Consider the following 21351-nt stretch of genomic DNA (forward strand, 5'->3'; position numbering starts at 1 on the left):
TCGGCTGTCTCCAATCTAGCGTCATTGTGACCCTGGGACTGTAGCCTAGGGCCCCAAACTCTGAGAGAACATTGCCCTGAGACTCCAGCTGAGCCGCGCAGCATCCAACATCTGCAATGCCCTGCTCTCGGAAGAGCCCAGAGCCAACCAAGAGCGCCGACAGCCACGATGACTGCATTGGGCTGTGGCAGGCCCGACTCTGAGCAGGGGCCGATAAGGAGAAAGTAGCTCTAGAGGGCCTACTGAGGGCTTGGGACTCGTCCCTCAGTCAGCCCACACTGAGACCTGGAGTCGGCGGGACCACCCAAAGAACCAGATAGAGGCTTGCTGGCCCGGACATGTAGCTGCGACGCACGGAATTCTGAACTGCTGAGACCCGAAGATCGGGCTCTGGTGATTGCCTGGAGGGAGCGCTGACTATGGGAGACACCGTCTTGTGGACCCCCTACTGCCGGGCGTGCTGCAACGCAAGAGGAGCCTATAGGCGGGCCCTGACGACCCTTGCTGACATCCTGGACTTGACGGACAAGGCAGGAGAGAGCGCACGCCCAGAGCCCCTTCCCACCCAGGAAGAAGAGGACGGAGAGAGTAAGGCCGGATCCTTGCAGCGACCACATCCGCAGGTGAGAGGGGGGTGCTTAGTGGAGGGGGAGGGAGGCGCCCCTGATCCCTGCATGACAGACCGGGAGAGGTCCGGAGAACGCAACTGGGCTTTTTGGACCTACAAGATAGCGCGGAGAGGCCTGATGGAGGAAGGCCTGGCTGACCGCCTGCACTGTTGATCGGTAGGACTAGAACCCCGGGAACACTGGGAGTTGCACGTTTTGCTTGATCACCCACCAACACAGTGTCACAGCAAGGACGGGTTAACTAACCTGTAAGCCGGATACAGCAGGAGCGATGACTGATGCTCAGTACCCTTTTCCCCTTATGTGGCAACACCTGCGAGTATATATATATATCCCTCCACAGATTATACCACAGTGGGGGAAAGGGAAAAAAGGGACAAACAAAATAATAAAGTTGCAGCAGCAAGAAAACATATCATCAGTGTGTACCCCGACCCTCCCTGATGCAAATATAGTGTTAATGAACTATGAGTCACACTTACATTTGTATGCTGCCACAATCACTCTCATAGATAAAAAGGCACAAAAAGTAAAAATAAAGTAAAGAAAATTAAGAGCAGTTTCTTTGCTTCTCAGAGTTCCTGAGACTTAGAGCAATAGTATGACAATACCATCTTGGTATTTCAAAAATAACTCTAGAGTAATTGTACTTCCTGAAAGATGTCCTGGAGCTGGTGTAGTTCCGGTTTGCAGGCTGGTAAAGATGTCTCCACAAAAACCAGCAATAACCAATGTTTCTGCTAGCAGGCAATCTTTCACAATGTACAAAAAACCCTAAACGCCCTGCGAGAGCAACAGGACTTCCGAGCCTCTCAACGGCTCAAAAATTAGTATAAGCACAAATTCAATTACTCATCGCGCTATTGCGCGTTCACCACAGAAAATGCCACAAAAATATCCTTGCAGGACCCAGAACAGAATGTCTGGGCTCCCTCGCAGTTCAACCTTCACACCGGTTGATTGATCTGCTCTCTGACAGGACTGCAGTACTCGGATTCCGAGTACAGATGAAAGCGGGACAATGAGACGCGGTTGCGCAGCAGCGCGAACGCGACGAAAACAAAGTCTCGGAAACGCGACGAGATGCAATACACAATCCAGGAATCTTGAATAGCGAGAACTTTCTGAAATGCAGCTTCGGCAAACTGAAACCCACAGGTGACAAGCACTGAGAGCAGGGAGGGAGGCATTTAGATAGGAAGGGATGGAAAGAGAGGTAGGACAGGATACAGTATAGGTTTTCTAGTAGTTGTAGTCCCACCTTCATTCCACCTGCATACATCATTACAGCCTAGTCGTGACACACAGCCTGTTTAACTGAAGAGGGCTCGCTAATACCCCTATAATACCTGACAGGAATAAAACTGCATTTGGGATTACCTCCTCTGTACCGAGAACTGTTATCTCGCTCACCCGACCCCTCGGTTGGAGCCCAATAGCAGAACCACTGACGTGGCCCCTCGCAACGCCCCAAGAGCAACTGAGGTTGGGGCACTGAGCCGTCCAGAGAGGGCACTGTACCAAGGAAGGGCGGGCAGATGCACGCCATGCCATTTGCCACACCTGACTACTAACAGAGTCCAGCAGAAGATGGGCAAAGCATTGTGGAAGAAGGAGCAGGACCAGGAGAAGACGGTGTTGGGTGCCAGGTGGGGAGACAATGGCGCTTGCTATGGCGGGTTCACCTGGCGATCCTATGCTCCAGGACATTCTGCAAGCCATCACTGCCTCGCAGGAAGCTCTAGAACAGAAAATTGACAACCTTCTTAGGTATGAATATATGAAACTGGCAGAGCGAGTAACAGCCATGGAATGCTCCCTTGAAGAACTCCCCCCAACAGCGACACAAAAATGACTGCAAGTATGGGAAGCTAAAGTGAGAACACTGGAGATTAGGGCGGAAGATGCTCAGAATCGCTCATGACGTAACAAGATTCTCGTAGTACAACTTCCGGAGAAGAATGAGCGACTGGATGCAGTAAAATATATGGAGCACTGGCTGCAAACATGAGTAGCTCCTGAGGGACTCTCTGGATTCTTTGCCTTAGAAAGAGCTGACAGAGTACCGGCAAGATCCCCCTGCCCCCCAGCCTGGAGCCACTCCAAGACCGATGGTGGCGAAATTGCTTTACTATAAAGATCTAGATTACATACTGGAGCAGCCATGGAAGAAAGACGAGTTCAGAGTGGATAATGCCATTGTGCGCATTTTCCCGGACTTCTCCAGGGAAGCCCAGTGACAACGAGCGTCCTACCAGCAGGTCAAGAAGAAGCTGCAACAACTAAACCTCAAGTACACCATGTTATTCCCAGCAAAACTAGGACTAATAGTAGCCCCGGGTGGGGCACGGTTCTTTCAATCCCCGCAGAAAGTATGGGACTGGCTGGAGAGTCAACCTGAACCGGGAGCAGTCACAGGCGGAGGAGAGTGGCAACAAAAGCAGCGGAGCTCAAGACGTAGGCACTCACGGCAGAGCCTGGCGGCGCCTTCACAGGCTGTGGTGCACCTAGGGCGACGCCGGGTGATGGAGGTGGTGGTCCAACTTAGTGGAAGCCAGACGAGTCGGGCAGCTCTGGAGCCGGGGCCCCTCCGCTCGGACTCGGATCCAGAGTCTAATGCATTGGAGTCCTCGAGCCTGGAGCTGTCCAAAGTCATGCGGAGAACAGCGGATGACATCATCTGAGATACTCAGAGTATTGGTAACGGGTAGAGGAACAGTATGGCTGGGCATATCGGCTAACTATTGCTCCCAATAATAAACACGAATGCCATGCATTCGTACTTGCTTAAGCTAGACTTGGGCCTGCATGTCAGAGAGGCTCTTGGGTCGCCCCCCTCCTTTTTCTTACTACTAAGCATCGTGGACCCACTTCCATGAAAGTTATTAACTGTTAATGCGGTTTGGAAGGGTGGTGTTCTTCTACTTATCCCGGGGAGGGGGAGTTGGGATTGTTTAGGACTGTTTTTGAAGTTGGGATTTGCTGATTCACACCTTATGAGACTATGAGCTTACATTACACAGATTGGGAAGGGCACACTGGGTGTCGCACTGGGAAACGAGAGGAGACGGCTAAATCCACCACGGGAGACTACTCTTTTTACTCGGGACTCCACTAAGTGCATCTTCGGTTGGACCTTTTTCTTTCTACCCCTGACGTGCATAGGCAGATAACAACTATAGAATATCTTTCCTGCCCTATCTCAGATCATAAATCTGTTTTGCTGCCACTACAATGGGCCCAGCCTAGGTTCGCCAGTCATAGTATTAGAAGATGAGGAGGGCGTTAAAGTATATACACAAGAGGGGATTAATGACACGTTTGCTAGCTACTTCTCAGGGCTCTATGCTAGCTTCTTCACCAGAGACCTGCAAGAGACACAAGAACACTTAGTAGCCCTCCCGCTACCATGTATCACCGGGGACGTTGCGAGGGACTTAGGAAGCGTATCACGACACATGAGATAGCGGCCACCATCAAACACATGGTGTGTAGGAAAACCCTGGGTATGGATGGCCTACCGGTGGAATTTTATGCTAAATACTCTGCTGAATTGACACCACAATTTGCAGAACTATATTTGGCAGCTAAAGAAGTTAGCTGCCTCCCGGACACCATAAGGGAAGCATTCATAGTCCCCATCCTGAAACCTAATAAACCAGTCATTAAAAGAACAGCATACCGCCCTCTTTCGATGCTCAACATCAACTATCAAATACTAAGTCGAATCTTAGCCACTTGATTATTGCCTCATATGACCAGTCTAATACATCCGGACCATGCCAGGTTTATCCCGAGCCGAGGTACAGCTGGAAATATTAGGTGACTGTTGCATATCATGGGGACGGATAGGGAGGACCAAGGGAATGCAGCAATATTCACTGTAGACATAGATAAGGCATTTGACAGCCTAGAATGGGAGTATCTATACGAGGTAATGACATGTATGGGACTAGGTGAAGACTTTATTAGATGGACCTGGCTGCTGTATACCGAACCCACAGCTAGAGTATGCACATGACGAACTACATTGCGGCGATGGCTGGTGGAGTAGGGCACCAGATAGGGATGCCCTCTCTCCCCGCTATTGTTCGCGATCACCATGGAGCCACTTGCAATCACGGCCAGGATGGTGCAGCAAATAGCACTCTATGCGGACGCCCTATTACAATTCCTGCATGAGGGGGGAGGGTCTCCCGGGAGCCCGCTCCCTACTGGAAGAGTTTAGCTCCTTCTCCGGACCAAAAGTGAGCTGGCAGAAATCGAGGCTCTCCCCTGTGGCACCCACTGGACAACCTCCTGCTGACCTAACGCAACTGCAATGGGAACCAAGCTGCCTGCCCTACTTTGGAGTCTGAATATACCACTCCTTCCCAGACATATACAAGGGAAATGTAGGACGAGGGCTGCAAGGATTGGGGACGTCGACTGACTTTTGGGAGACTCTGCCGCTCTAAGTGATCAGCAGGATTGCACTTCTAAAAATGGTGGTGCTTCTCCGCCAATTATACTATTTTAACACTCTTGAGCTCTGCAGAAAATGAGTGCCACGGCCCCATACTCTCCGGACATACCATTGGACATGCTGAGGGCACTGCCGCATGGAGGTAAATGTCGGGGCTTGGAAGCATGGACAGAGACTAGAGGGACAAAGATGGGGGGTCTTTACAGAACGCAGAGCTGCTCTCCTTCCAGGAGTTCCTGGCAGAATTCATTCTGTACCCCGGTCACTTTCTACAACATAGAGCGGTCACATCAGCAGTTCGTAAGCAGTGGCGGACGGGCGCTGCAGAGCCCCCACAGCAAGAGCGGCTACTACATGGTCCTATCAGCAGGCACTAGTAAAGCGGTATCCTGCCTGTACAAAGCTCTGCAGGCAGATCGGCCGAGCCTGTTGGAGAGACTGCGAGCCCAATCGGAGATAGACTTGGGTGTCCCAATCCTGCAGAAGGAGTGGGACAGTATCTTGGCCGGAGTACCCACAGAATCCAGCAATGCGCACTTTAAACTTATTAACTATTACGTACTGCATAGATCATATCTGACCCCGGAGACGATACTCATATACTTCCAAGTAGAAGAGGCGGCCTGCCCTCAATGCAAAGAAGTAAGGGTGCCACATTTTCTATATGTTCTGGTCCTGTCCAACACTGCATGAGTTCTGTGAAGAGGTCTTGCATCAACTAGAAGAGATAACTGAAAACGAGCTCCCTCACACCCCGGCCCATTGCTTACTGGGCTTGTTCCCCTATATATCCAAATCCAAAGTAACTAACAAATGCCAAGACCTAGCATTTACCCTAGGCAAGTACGAAATAGATAGAAACTGGAAAACAGTGGGGGTCGTTGACTGGCCACAGGGAAGAATGAGTTGACGTAGTGGGCAGACTAAAAAGGGTTAAATCCCAACAAGGGAAGCCCAGAGAGGAATGAGGAGTACTGAAATGGCTAGAGCCTGAGAGGCCCTGGTGGACACCTTATCTCACTCTGTGAGTGGGAACCCCTGCAAGAGCTTAATGAGCACTCCATGAGATGCACACTACACTAGGATCAGGGTATTACTGCACAGGTCTTCTCCCATCATTGATAGGCTGCTAGAGGGATTTCGCCCTACCCTAGTTCCTTAGCCATATTCAACATGGATTTTGGCTGCACCCAGTAAGCACTCAACCCATACAAACTACAGATATCAGACTCATCGGGAGGAGGAGGGAGAGGGATGTATATAAGTGACGAAATAACAATGTGATCACAAGTTTACACAGAAGAAATGCCCTTTATCTTGGTCTCCCTGGCTTTCTTCTCAATAGACTTCAGGTGGTGCAAAACTTGGTGGCTAGACTGCTACTCAGACTTCCTCCCAGGTATCACCTATCCTCTTATTTAAGGGCCCTCCACTCCGATCGCACATACAGACCCATTGGCTACTTGAACTACATCTAGTCTCTATTCTCAAATCTACGTACTGGTGTCCCACTACTCTGTGATGTTGAGGAATGGAAGAACACAGTGGGAGTGATAACAGAGGTAGTAGGCCCTTACCTCGCTACCGGTTATGTTGCAGGTGTAAGAGCTGCAAAAAGACGCCGAAGCAATAGGTGTTCCAGGAGTACTAACAGTCATAGTTGCCACAGACGGCGAGGATGAAGAAAGGACAGGAGGTGCTGCGGCCAAGGCAGTCCAATCAACAGTAACAGAAGCAGAAACAGCAGAGGCAGAAGAACCGGGCAGCAGGGCCTTGGAGGGAAGAGCAGGATATATCCCTTGCGGGGCATATGGAGGTGGGGGTCGGGTATCTAACAATTGTTCCACAAACCTATCATTTTCTTCTTGGGTCACATAAGATTTATCAATATTCAATCGAAACCTCCTATATTCACGTTCAATTCCTATCTCTTGTTTCTCTCTATCATGTGCTACAGCTTTCTGAATCTATGTTTGCATTCTCCCCTTCTGGGCCTCTTTCTCTGCTTTCATTCACCCCTGCTTAGCCTCCTTTTGCCAAGTTCAAAGAAAATCAAACACAGACTGTCTACTTCTTTTTGCAAACAACTTACCCTGTAACCAAACAATTTGTTGTCCATCAAAAGTGCCCGTCAACAGCCACTGTAACTCGGCATTGCCCCTTGTATATTTGTGCTACAGCGCACTAAACATAATAGGGTAAAGGCCATGCTTCACATACATTTCAAAGTACGGAGTGGCTTCTGGAGGCGCCGGCTGACTTTTTTTCAATTGAGTATCTACAGAGCCCCATCGACAACAAAAAAACAAAAACCTACTAAATACAGGCATTTTCAAAAGTGGGCCAAATTCGTTACATTGACTGGAGAAGTGTTCACAAACACCTCGTACCAAAATCGGTCCTGAGACCGAGCCAAATACAAGCCAAAATGGTACCATATCCACAAAGAACTAAAACAAACTCATCTGGTTCACACAGGTCAAACAAATTTATTCTCCACTGCCTACTCTTTGGACCAAACGGTCAGATCCAAGGGTTTCGCCGTTCAGGACCCCAGCCGGGATGACCGCTGGGTGATGCACCATCTGGTGGGACAGAAGGGGCAGATGCGAGCAAACAATGCTCTTCGTACGGGGATCCCTGGTATGACCGTCCGATCCGATGATGGCCCTGACCTCCACACCCGTCTGCGAGAGGGGATGGGTCACCCAATGCAGTACCTGTTCGGGCGCCAACTGAAGGAAGTGACCTGATTAGGGCCACCTGGGTCACTCGCGACCACCTCTCAGCCTTCCATACAAATGAAGAGTCAGTCAGACAGCAGAGAATACAAACCAAGTATATGTTTATTCAGATACACTTGAGTGGAGTCCCCTCTGCCCAGTCACTTGGGGTGCAGCAGAGGGGACTGACATTAGAAAACATGATGATACATTATGTACGATTCAGAACCAATGAAAGCACACCCAGACTAGAAATTTCCTGATGGGGGCAGCTACACAAAGGAAGTACAGAAGGATAACTGGCACCCGGCACCCACTATCTCTATGCCAAGGTTGTTCTGCCTGTGCCCATCACTGGACTAGTGGGAGCAGGCCTATCTACTGGGAAAGCTATGCGCTAATAAGAACAGTGTATTCATTAGTACAGCAAGGCCTAACCTTGAAGGTAACAAAATTATCAAAGCTGCTTCTCACATAGACCGAGAGAATTAGTTTAGATCATGGCGCAAAATGGCGGCTAAACATAAAATGCCGCCACAAATGCTAACTTAAGACGTACAATACATAAGCAACACAGCCATGACATTTTTATTCCAACAATTGTTTTCAAGGCTCTTGTCTGAATACATATGCATGATTCCGGTGCGGTCTATTTCAGAGAGAGGATCAGCAAATATATTCCAGTGCGTACCCTGCGTTCATCCTCCGCCCGCCTTGCAAGAGTGCCCCGGATCAATGACCGTAGAAAAGGCGGAAGATGCTTTTCCTATTTGGGGCTGCTCAATGGAACAAGCATCCAACAGACGTCCGTTTGGTCAGTAATCTCGTCGCCTTCAAGAGGAAACTGAATACATGTCTCTTCAGGCAGCCAGCATAGGTGCCTTGGTCTGCTGCCCTTAGCCTGAGTGCTGGGGCAATCTGCTGAGTAGCTGTGCGCTTTACAAATCAGATTAACATATCATAACATAACAAATGGTAATGAGTGATGTAAAAGACTAACTTGACACGGCTAGACCACAGCCATGATGTGTATGCAACAAAATCAATAAAATCTGTTTTAAAAAAAAGTCTGGTGCAGCCAGTGTGGTTGGTCTGCTACATGAGTGTTAGACCTGCAAACCTTAGGGTGGTCTTCCCCCAAACGTTTGCCTTCACCCCCACTATAGTTTCTGATCTCGTTTTTGCTGGCCTTACCACTCAGGGCACTTTTTACTGCTAACCAATGCTAACATGATTGTGCTCACTCCTTATAATATGGTAACTTTGGGTTATACCCAATTTGCATAATTAATTTACTTGCTAGCCCATACTAAAGTGGCACTACCTGTGCCCATGGCCTGTAAGTTAAATGATTGTGCTGCCCACTTGAGTAGCACTTTAAACATGTCTCAGGCCTGCATTTGCAGCCTGTGTGTCAGTTTCAAACTGCCATTTCAACCTGACAAAATAACCCTTTTGCCAGGACTAGACTTTCCTTTTTAATACATATAAATGCCCATAGAGTAGACCCTGGACAGCCCAGAAGGCAGGGTGCAATATATGTAAAAAGTAGAACATGTACTTTTACGTTTTACGTGTCCTGGTAGTGAAAAACTCTTAAATCAGTTTTTCACTACTGCAGGGACTACCTCTCCCATAAGATAACATTGTAGTTACTGTATTACATGTATTATGCTGTAATTTACAAATAGGAGCAAGTACCCAGTTCATGTTTGATGTCTTGGAATTTTAATGAAAAATCCTACGTTATGGTCAAGTCATCTTTTAAATTACTATTTTAAAAATGCTACTTTTACAGAGTTGGCATTTTCCAGTCTTAGCCATCTAGTGTCTACAGCCTGCCTCTCGGTCACATGAGTGGGTGTAGTTGACAGTTGGGCTTTGTATATTCCTCCGAGACAGCCACCAACAGACCGCTTAGGTGTGCCCAGGTAGGCCATCGCTGGTAAGATGGGAGGGACTTACACTTGAATAGGTTGTGTCCTGCTTCACCACACAGGGCTGCATACCCACTGTAGTTAGTCTGTAGTATGGGCAAGGGAGGCAGGGCACCAGTGCACTTTAAATGGAAGCCTCTAGGCGCTCCTCCTCCTACTGCAAAGGCAGAACTGGGTATAAATATTGGACCTCAGACACAAATCCTTTAGTACAGTTCTGGACCTGTGGATACTAAGCCAGTAAAAAAGGGCTTCTGTGCTGCTGAAAGAACTGCCACTCTGCTGGGCTGCTATTTTGAAGGACTGCTGCCCTGCTACCTGCTGCCCTCTTGCCTGGGTGAGAAGGACTAGACTAGCATCTTTTGAACCCATATCCCCAGAGTGGACTCCAAGGGCTAGTTGGCTGGCCTCCTGGTCTGAAGCCTCAGGGACAAAACAGGTTTCCAACAACCTTGCATCTTCACCTAGACTGCCATCTGTGAGTCTGCCCTGCCAAGTGGTGCCACCCTAGTCCTGGCCTCTTAGAGCTGGGTTTAAAGTGCTCTGCCAGCCTCTGTGGATCCAGCAAACGCGAAATATCTTCTCTGCTGTATGGTGTAACCCCAAGCAGAACGGACATATCCCCACTGCTGCGTGGGTCTGGGCTGTTGCAAAGACCTGCATCGCATTTGCAGCTTCTTTTGAACCATCGCTGCACAACACATTCGTGGTGCAGGCCCTTACATCCCTCATCGACGACAGCCTTGACGATGACAACAGACTCCGCATCACTGCCTCGCGGCTCCTCAGAACTGAAGTACAGGTGGGGGGTGCACATGGGGGTACCCCCCTTCATTGTCATTTGTACCGCGCGGTGCCTGCCGCTTTGTAAATGACAATGTGAAAGTGCATTTTCAGCATTGTGGCGGGCGGTGCAGAGAGCACCGCCCACCACAATGCTGAAAATACAGGATGTACCCGCCACTGTGGCGGGCACATCCTAATAGCACCCCCGGGACCCCCACCCTTATGGCGGGCAGTCCAGAGTTACGATGGGATGACGGGCGGGCAAAGTCCGTCTGTCATCCTAATGAGGCCCTTAGTCTTTAGTACCGCAAGTGCTGAAAACCCAATCTCACACAAATAGGACAAACTGAAAGGGAAGAGAGTTTTGATAGCAGTTTCTCTTAAAGCTGAATTTTTCTGCAGACATTTTCAGCCAAAACATTGACTGTAAGGGAGACAGTGTTATCAGATTTTCGAGCACTCCCTAGCTCAGAGTTGGTTCACGAAAAACAATTCTTCTCTAGAAACCATTAACAAATGTTTTAGGCAGCATTATAATGGGATAATTGCCCACCAACCAGTTATGGATCCGAAGACAAAGGTGAAAGTCCACAGAGAGGGCGCTGAACGAACACCTAATTGAGAATTCCTTAGTGGTACGATAAGTTGCTTGCCTGAAGCAGTGGGGGTTTAGGACACGTTGGGCTTATGTTTAAAAAAATAGAACTGATAATAGTTGAATGATGTTGCCTATTTTACTTCAGAGCAATGTTGTCTGACAGACTTTGTGGTGGCAGGGACATGTTAAGGATTTTGGGTGCCCTGGGTAAATACTATTTTGGGGGCCCCTGTTCAGAAGAGCTTTGAGATTAAAAGATTCACTTTCAGCTCTGCCATACCCTCTTTAGCCAGGCTACTAACGGTGCACAGGCGCTATGGTCGAAATTCTAAAAGTGTTCACTTCTAATATTCAGAGATAGTGATGTGTGTTTTCACTGTTGTAACATAGCAGCAGCCCACAAATTTTACAGCGAATAATATCTGTGATATCCTCCAATTTCTCATATGTGAGGAGCCGTTTTGATCTAAAATAAACTTTTTTATGGTTGTTGCAAAAAACAAAAACATTTCTCTGTACATAGTAATAGAACTCTCACATCAATCACATTAAAAATAAATTAAACAAAATGGTATTTACAAGAATCTGTTTAGGAATTATTCCAAGCCATCAGGGCAAAAACAGAGCTGCCTCTATCAAGAAGCCCCTGAAAGGCTGCATTGCAGTGCATGTAAATGTGTCCTTTTGTAATTTAGGAAGAAAACCTTGATGGGGCACGACATGCCAATACATGTGTACAGGGGCGCAACTAGACCCAAACTTCGGGTGGGGGCGAACACTCCAAACCAGGGATAGCCCTAGCACTGGTCACACACAGTGGAACGGACTGTTTTGGCGCCCCTCCCCCATTTCCTCCTCCTCCATGAATTTCCTCACTACCACTCAACAACAATGCACCTCACCTCTCTACAGCACCTTTCTGCCAAACATTTCTTTTTTATAGCACTACTCATTGTTTACTCACACTCAGTTCTTTGATCTGCATGGTACACGTTCTTTGTAACAGGCACATTAACCCTCTGCGCTGTGTGGGTGGTGGCAGGAGTACCATGTGAGTGCAGGGTGAGCCATGCAACAGTGTGAGAGTAGGAGGGTAAGAGGAGTGACAACAGGGTGAGTGAGGTGACATATGAATTTGGGTGCAGATGTAAGTGCAGAGTGGGACAAATGAATGTATGGTTAGTGATGGTCTTAATTGAGTGAGATTGCAGATTGGGCATTGGGAGGGACAGGTGAGTGAAGTGTCACATGAGTGCAGGGTGAGTAGTGTGCTTGTGTGACTGCAGGGTGAGGTACAGGGTGAACAGCGCAAGTGCATTGTGAGTGCACAGTGATCACTGTGAGTACAGGGTAAGCGGGTGAATGGTGTGAGTGCGTCGGGATGAGTGTGTGGGCATTGCAATCGATGTGAGTGCAGGGTGAGCATGAAAGTGAAGGGCGAGAATGAGGAGCGAGTTGTCTGAATGCAGGGTGCATTCCCAGACACTTGCAGTAACTCAGCATGCTATTGTCAGCAGTGCAGGGTTTCAGATATGTTAAACTATTGCTATTATGGCATTAACCAGGGATCAGGGTGGAGGAAATAAATATGCTGATCTTCCAACAAACTTCCAGTTTTATGATTAGCGTTGCCAGGTCCTTATTTTGAGGTCCCAGGAAGCACAAAAATAAACAAAAAAACAGTCACCAAAAGCTGTACTGTCAGGACTTGTGTGTGCATACCTTGAACAGCAAATATGAATAGAAGCACTGTTAAGAGTGTTCTAGGGCTGCTTGAATGATCCATGACTGATAATAAAATGGAACAAAGACAGAAAAGTCACATTACTAATGAATACATACTTGGTTATAAGCATATTTAGTGTCAGGACAATGAAGTTGCAGGCTGTTTAAACAACACATGGCTGGCTGGCATTTTTCTTTTGCAACTTGAAGCCCTGTGTGAATTTAAAAGAAACTTTGTCTCCTTTTGCTAAGATTTAACCCTCCCAGGACGGGGTTAAACTTGTAGAGTTGAAATGTAAATGTGTTGTATTTGTAAAGCGCACGGCTGCCCACGCAACGGGGCGTCCCGGCGCTGCACTCATACCGCTGTGGAACCCTTCCTGGCTTTTCCATGTGAAATGTCCACTCCTGGGCACCCCCAAGGTGAAGCCAGGCATCCAAGCGCTGCTGGGGCCGTTGTGGAGATTAAGCAAGCTATTGCCCAGAGTCACAGAGTGGGACCCATGATTAGACTAGGCACCGAGGCGAGAATTATCAGGTCCGGGGAGATTGAGTCCAAGAGCCGCCGAGGCAGGAACTGAACTCTGGTCCCGGGCCAGACCTCTGCATCAGGGTCTGCCGCTCTAACCATTGAGCCACGCTTCTCCACTCCAATGCAGTGGGAGGCAGGATGTGTGTGTTCTCTTCTAAAACTGAAAGCCAGGAACAGAAAGATGGTAATTTCAGCTGCACTGTGAGGCCAGGACTGCGAAGGAACAGGACTGTCTGTTTCCTTGCTTTCGTTTTTAGCAGGAGACTTCCTGCCTCCCACTGCAGCTGAAGCACTTCAGCTCTAAGAATGAACCCCCTCCTGGGACAGTTAACTCAGCGCTTTACATCACAAAAGCATGGGCACCTCGTGCCTTTTCTGTTTCCCTCCCCCCTCCTTCCCCTCTCCAATCCTCTGTTACCGGAGCTATGGGTGAAGACTTGGACGCTAGACAGTTAAACACCAACAAAGGGAAGATCTTGGTGTGGAGTGTGCACCCCCCCCCCCCCCGAGATGGTGTCGCGCCCCCCAAGGGGGGCACGCCCCACAGATTGAAGAACTCTGATTTAGGGTTTGCTTGTGACTTTACCCTGAGAAGAAATGTGGTTTCTTCTTGAGATGGCTTCATCCCTCCAACCAGTAACCCAATTTCATACAATAAGAGTAACTTGTTATATGGGGATTCCCTGCACTTCTAAGCATGCATAGGTAAAAAATGAAGTGTTTATGCCAGGGGTCTCCAACCTTTTCTGTAATAAGGACAATGTAAGTTCAATGAAGCTCATCGAAAGCTACTAATGCTATTAGTCTTGTAATAGTGGCTGCATCAGACAAGATTACCTTATTGTCCACCAAATGCTAGATTAATGCCAATGGTCACTTCAGTCCATCAGGCATGGTTGACAGCAGACATATGAAAAAGCCTTTGTCCATATGGTATGCCTCTACATGGGTAATACATAACATCAAAAGCTGCAGTGCATCGGGCACCAAAGAAATAAATAACATTTGTAGATTGTCTCCTCAATGCCACTTGATTTATTGCTCAAATATCAACTTTAAATATATTTCGGGAATTTAGGCATTTTCTCCATATAAAAAATTATGACTTCTGAAAATAAACATATTTTCAACTGGAATATACACTCTCAAAACTGGTATATGTAAATTTGTTCAACCAAGTAAAAACCTCTAATTTAGAAGGCTGGGCTATAGAAAGGATCGTTAATACAGGTTGCTGTAGAGGTACTAGTAGCTCATGAGCTACTCATTGTAGAGGTCTGGTTTGTGCCTTTAAGGAGGTATTGTCATGTAAATATGGGAAAGCTCATTTTTAGAAAGAGGTACTAATAGAGCTGTACTGTACTGTGTACACAGAGGCACAAGTTTGAAGTGGAACATACTACAAATTAAAAGACATTCAGGTACAGTATTGAGTATACTGCAAACATTAAGGCACATAGACAAATAAAAAAGCATACCATAAACACCCTTAGGTACCGTATGCGATGATGGGATAGATGCAGGGCAACGAGGGAGGCTCTAGGCAGCAGGAATGGCCAAAGGAAAGAGATGGAGAGATTGCAAGTAGAAGCAAGGAGGCAGGGTGGGGCTTGAGCAACAGACACAATGAGGGGAGATGGAGCAACTAAAGGGAATGGTAGTGGGAGCAACAGTGGTGTAACATAGGCCCCCGCAACCCCCGCTGTGCAGGGGTGGGGTTGCGAGCTCCTAGAGGTCCCCTCAGCATGGTACCCTGGCCTAAGCACTCCTGGTTGAATCTGGAGAGAGGGGGGTCCATGTACCTTGCAGGGGGCCCCCTCAAGTTTCGTTACTCCACTGTGAAGCATTGAGCAAGGTGGTGGGGCTGGTAAACGAGGTGAGGGGAGAGATGAAGAGGTGATCGAGGAGAGACTATTTAGAAGAACGTGCAGTGGGTGAGACTAGGGGAAGAGATAAAGGGAATACATATTCACACCAATCAAGTGCTGAATGCGACTAACATGTTAAAGAAAAAGAAGGATACAATTCAACCGATCAACTCATCATGATACTAAAGAAGTTCTTATTTTGGCAGGACAAACACAGAAAAAGAAAAGAAAGTCATTAAATTGGGAGCAGGGAGCAGATATATACAAGAAGCCATCAAATAAAGAGCAAAGGGTGTGCCCGATGCTCCAAGTATATTTAAAAGCATAGGTAGTATTAGGTCCGCCAGACGATAGCTAAAGATGAATGCAGCAGGACACAAATGTGTCTTCCATTCTTTTTTCTTACTAGGCTAAACTGGTGATGTTTCCCCAATGTGACGATTTTTTTTTTGCAGGCGTGGGAACGTAAGTTCACCACAAATAGACTGCATTTAAACACAGACCGGCGTTAAACTGTAGGGTTTGTAAGATTAAAAATGGTAGGGTAAAATAAATTAGTGTGGTTAACAACAAAAATAAGAATCCTTAAAAGCAGAAGTGTTAGATACCAAGAAATGCATCGTGTGACATTGTGCTACTGGAACAACATGAAGCTAAGACTGACAACTATCACGCGAGCTGGCTCCACCGGGAAAGAATCTCGATGGATGGCTCATGCGAGATGCGACTCGAGATCGGGTACAACAACTTCAATGCATAATTTGTTTAAGATCTTCCGTCTTGATGTCCTGTGTGAACAGGAGAGGACGGATGTGTGCTGCTGACAACAGGAAGGCGTGGGTGCTCGGGGGAGGAAGTTGCTGAAGTGAAGCAACCTATCACTTATGTTTAAAAACATTCGTGTCACTCTTTGTTTCCGGTATTTTAATGTCTCAGTTAGAAAACTGTGAAACACTCGATCTTATCAGTCGTTCACAGGCAATTTGGTGGGCGTCAATTACTAATATTGGGTTTTTCTCACCAAGAGTTACGAAAGTTTTAAATAATAGCCTGTGCAATTTATAAGCCTAAATTGTCGAAGGAAAAATTCAGACGCCTCTTACAAATACGCGGCACACGTCCCGACCCCTTTCCTTCATAGCAAGCTATTACATTCAGGCACCACAAGAACCATATAACACAGCAGGCTTTTTTGGCATCCCTGTTACTCTGAAAGCACTACAGTGCCCCTCGGGGCCTCAGCCACGCTGTATGAGTATCTCCATTGAGATTAATATAAAATAAACGTTTTTTGTTGTTGGGGACATTGCCACTTAAAATATGGTGAGATATGTTACGCATCAAAGCATGTTATGTAAAAGGGCTAACATATAACTATGCTCTTTTTCAGATAAACCAAACACTGCCTGTGGTGGTGGTGTTTCTCTGGAGTTTTAGTAACATTACACGATTGATCTCTACACACATCCTCCACCCAAGGGTATAAAAATGCCCCATTCATGAAGTGACCTGTAAATATTAAACAATGGGCTTATCAGACCCAACTACCTCAAAGGTGGGGGTGAGGCCAGATGCCTCTCGTGTTTGTCCCACTCTGGCTCTTCACGCTGAGCCAAGTTTAACCCCTTCAGCATTTAAGTGGTAGCAGTAGTGGACAGTCCCAGGCTTCTCAGTGAGTTAGCGTAGGGTTCTTAATTGTGAAATCAATAATTGTCTGCATTATGGTACTTTAATGTATTAAGATTAAATAGTGAAAATACAACAAGAACATGTTGCAACTGAGTGTCCTGGGTGCTTCAAGTGTCCTCCATCGTTTCCCGGTGTTGGCCCGTTCGTCCCATTATAGCCCAGACAGTTTCCCCCCTGGGTCAATGTCAAGCGTGATTAGGGTAAGGTGCAGATTGCCCTCATATTCTCTCCATCTGGAATTCCTCACAGTTAAATTTATCTCAATAAAGTGTTTGAGTGGGTTCATTTGGGAGGCCGACCAGCTCCTCTTCTTCTGAGAGAGCATGAACTAACATATCTGGTCAGGTCCAGTGGTGTAGCTAGCCAGGTTAGATTGGGATAAAAAATCAGCGTGGGCATACCAAAAAAAAGTGGCACACATTTAAGTAATGCCTTTCCGCAAAACACTGCTTCAGCGAAGTTTTATGAAAAGAAAGGGGGTGGGGGCATGTTTTATTAACTTCACTTAGATATAAAAAATGCACAGATTAGTTCACACTGCTGAGCCACACATGAATGCTAGTGAGACCACTTCTTCCCGGCCCCCTGCCCACGCTCAATCAGCATACATTAATGGGCGGGCCCAGCGAGAAAAAGGGACAGATACCTCCGCCCATCTGCCCATCTGCCTGTATAAAAGCCACTCAGGCACCCACTGGGATGCTGGCCGCACCCTCACAGCACAGACTGCCCCAGGCTGCCCAAAAAAGCAGCCCACAGCTGGAACTCGGCTACTGGCCCTTCGGCCATTTCCCGAGTGCCCGCATTACCAATCCGACCCTGGTAGCTAGGCCTTATTCTGCCCATGGCGGTCCCTGCGTGTACAGCCCGCCGCGGCCGAGAGGGGAGGGGGTGCTGCCGATTCTTGTTTGGCCGCCCCGCGACGGCTGATGGTAAGGGGGTACCTTTGCTACGTCACAGGTCAGGTCTTTTGGGGGCAGTCACGACTGCGATGAGGCATCTGTTCTCCATCTTCCGGTGACTAGGCTGTTTCTGTACAGAGATGAACGATTGCCCCAGGAAACTCTGGATCACACATAGGCTGGGTAAACAGGCACTCGAAGATCAGTGCCGGCCGCTTGGGCTAATAAGGAGCAAAATGGTGCAGCCAATTACAGGCCAGTCTTCGGATGGTTCAGCCATGCACAGGTCAATCTCGATCAGATGGCTAGGCTCAGCACAGGCCTCTCTGGTGAATCTGGCTCAGGTTACATTGTGGTTTTGTCTTTGGGTGCTGCGGCTCAAGTCATGTTGCAACTTCTCTTCTGGCACTGCAGCTCAGGTCACACCACTGAGAATCACAGCCTGAGTGTGCTCTGACAATTTCAGTCAACGCTGCATTGTTTCTACCAGGAACCATAGGTGAAGAGACAGCTGCTTTCTGACACCAGGGCAGGCAGTTCACTCTTCGCATCTTCCCAATGTAGAGGGCCAGAGGCTGCCCACCAAAAGACAAAGATCTGTAGCAGATCTGTAGGCAGATGGGAGTAATATTATATTGGTGACGTTAGTACTTGACTGCTTCAAAACATGTTTCTTTAATTTGAATGTTACGGAGGAGAATTGGTGGACTGGATGTATATTCAATGTTATTGCCGTTATCTCCATTCGCAATTGACTGTACTTTAGCTGATTGAGTCTCCCAGATGAGATGAGGTGCCTATTGTGAAAGTTAATTTTTCTAAAAGATGTGCCTGGAAGGTATTGTTTTTGTATGTGATTTCTTCTGTTCTACAACATCAATAACGCAATTTATTAAGAGGCAGACTGTGCGCCTATCTAGGGGCTTCAGGACAGGTGAACAGCTCTTATAGCAAAGGGTAGACTTGGGTGATGATGTTCGATCGTCTTGTAGCTGGCTGTCAGGTAGACATCATCTCTGGCTGTGCAAGCAGTCTTTTGAGAACTCTGGGGAGCACTTCCTTCCTTGCTAATACAGGACTTGGAACTGAAATAATAAATGGGTGATTGGGTCCCACTTTTATACAATAAAAGTAGACAGAAGATGTAGATGAACTGTCTGCCGTTTCAGGACCTGTTTTGGGTGGTTCTCCTTTCAAGTGCCCTATCCAGGTTGATGCTTTTCACTGCAAGGTTATCTCTAGACTGGAGTCTCCATGATAGAGGCACTAAGAGATGTGAGGTTTCTGTACCCGGCTGTCATTAGTCAGACTGAATATTATAATCATGGAAAGACAAAAGTATGGGCCTAACTCAAAGAGTCCCCCATCACCCTGCACAACAGAGTCTGCAGCACTTCTCCAAAAGTCCTTATTGAATTTCTAAAGGAATCTTGCCTTCTCTTCCCTAACTTTGGTTTTTATGTCTTCTCCCACCAGCTTAAGAATGTGAGAAATACATATCCAACGTTGGTGGAAACATTCTCAGCTCCATCTTGAGCAGCATGTCAAACTTGGAGCATCCAAAATGGAACTTTCAGGCCTCCATTACTCCGACACACTTACACACACCATTCATGTACCATACAGAAAAAATGCCAATTTACACGTGAGGTGTTAATTCTAGGGTGTGGGTGAGTACAACATTCTGGTCACAACTATGAATTCACAACTGCTGGTATGCTGCCTCCACTGCTCTATGAGCTAAACACATGACAGGGACATAGTCCAATGTCGGTTCAATGAAGGCACACTTTGCACCAACCCAGGTAACAGAACAGGTCCAACCTCTCCCATGTCAATAGACAAGCCTAAGCCTCTATGCACACACTAAATTAGTGTGAGGCTATGGCCAAAATAACAAGCATTGAAAATGCAATAGGTCTCGCAATAACGCGAGTCTGAACTATTAGAATTGTAAATGATTATGCCCTTTATTTTTGCGTTCTGGTTTTTGGAACATAAATAAAAGGCTTTGCCATTTACAAGGCCTATAGCTTAAATTTGCGTTAAAACGAGACCTATTGCATTGCAATGGTGGTGGTGCTGCTGAGTTTTCTCTGAATCTGCACCCACAATCTGCACCCACAATCTGCACCCACAATCTGCACCCACAATGTGTGAGTGGCGTTGCGTGTGTGAGTGGCGTTGCGTGTGTGAGTGGCGTTGCGTGTGTGAGTGGCGTTGCGTGTGTGAGTGGCGTTGCGTGTGTGAGTGGTGTTGCGTGTGTGAGTGGCATTGCGTGTGTGAGTGGCGTTGTGTGTGTGAGTGGCATTGCCTGTGTGAGTGGCGTTGCCTGTGTGAGTGGCGTTGCGTGTGTGAGTGGCGTTGCGTGTGTGAGTGGCGTTGCGTGTGTCAGTGGCGTTGCGTGTGTGAGTGGCGTTGCGTGTGTGAGTGGCATTGCGTTTCTGAGTGGCGTTGCGTGTGTGAGTGGCGTTGCGTGTGTGAGTGGCATTGCGTGTGTGTGTGGCGTTGCATGTGCAAGTGGCGTTGCGAGTGTGAGTGGTGTTGCGCGTGTGAGTGGCGTTGCGCATGTGAGTGGCGTTGCGTGTGTGAGTGGCGTTGCGTGTGTGAGTGGCGTTGCGTGTGTGAGTGGCGTTGCGCGTGTGAGTGGCGTTGCGCGTGTGAGTCGCGTGTGTGAGTGGCGTTGTGTGTGTGAGTGGCGTTGCGTGTGTGAGTGGCGTTGCGTGTGTGAGTGGCGTTGCGTGTGTGAGTGGTGTTGCGCGTGTGAGTGGCGTTGCGCGTGTGAGTGGCGTTGCGCGTGAGTCGCGTTGCGTGTGTGAGTGGCGTTGCGTGTGTGAGTGGCGTTGCGCGTGTGAGTGGCGTTGCGCGTGTGAGTGGAGTTGCACGTGTGAGTCGCGTTGCGCGTGTGAGTCGCGTTGGGTGTGTGAGAGGCGTTGCGTGTGTGAGTGGTTTTGCGTGTGTGAGTGGCGTTGCGTGTGTGAGTGGCGTTGCGTGTGTGAGTGGCGTTGCGTGTGTGAGTGGCGTTGCGTGTGTGAGTGGCGTTGCACGTGTGAGTGGCGTTGCGTGTGTGAGTGGCGTTGCGTGTGTGAGTCGCGTTGCGCGTGTGAGTCGCGTTGGGTGTGTGAGAGGCCTTGCGTGTGTGAGTGGTGTTGCGTGTGTGAGTGGCGTTGCGTGCGTGAGTGGCATTGCGTGTGTGAGTGGCGTTGCGTGTGTGAGTGGCGTTGCGTGTGTGAGTGGCGTTGCGTATATGAGTGGCGTTGCGCGTGTGAGTCGCGTTGGGTGTGTGAGAGGCGTTGCGTGTGTGAGTGGCGTTGCGTGTGTGAGTGGCGTTGCGTGTGTGAGTGGCGTTGCGTGTGTGAGTGGCGTTGCGTGTGTGAGTGGCGTTGCGCGTGTGAGTGGCATTGCGTGTGTGAGTGGCGTTGCGCGTGTGAGTCGCGTTGCGCGCGTGAGTGGCGTTGTGCGTGTGAGTCGCGTTGGGTGTGTGAGAGGCATTGCGT

The 21351-nt window shown here is 48.2% G+C and overlaps 1 protein-coding gene across 1 annotated transcript in view; it reads left to right on the forward strand.

Moving 5' to 3' along the window:
- IL16 (interleukin 16) overlaps positions 1–21351 on the forward strand; it is a 534450-nt gene that overhangs the window by 493834 nt on the left and 19265 nt on the right. The gene's annotated exons all lie outside the window — the stretch shown is intronic.

This window comes from Lissotriton helveticus, chromosome 3_1 (genome assembly GCF_964261635.1).
Source record: "Lissotriton helveticus chromosome 3_1, aLisHel1.1, whole genome shotgun sequence".
Classification (NCBI taxonomy): Eukaryota; Metazoa; Chordata; class Amphibia; order Caudata; family Salamandridae; genus Lissotriton; species Lissotriton helveticus.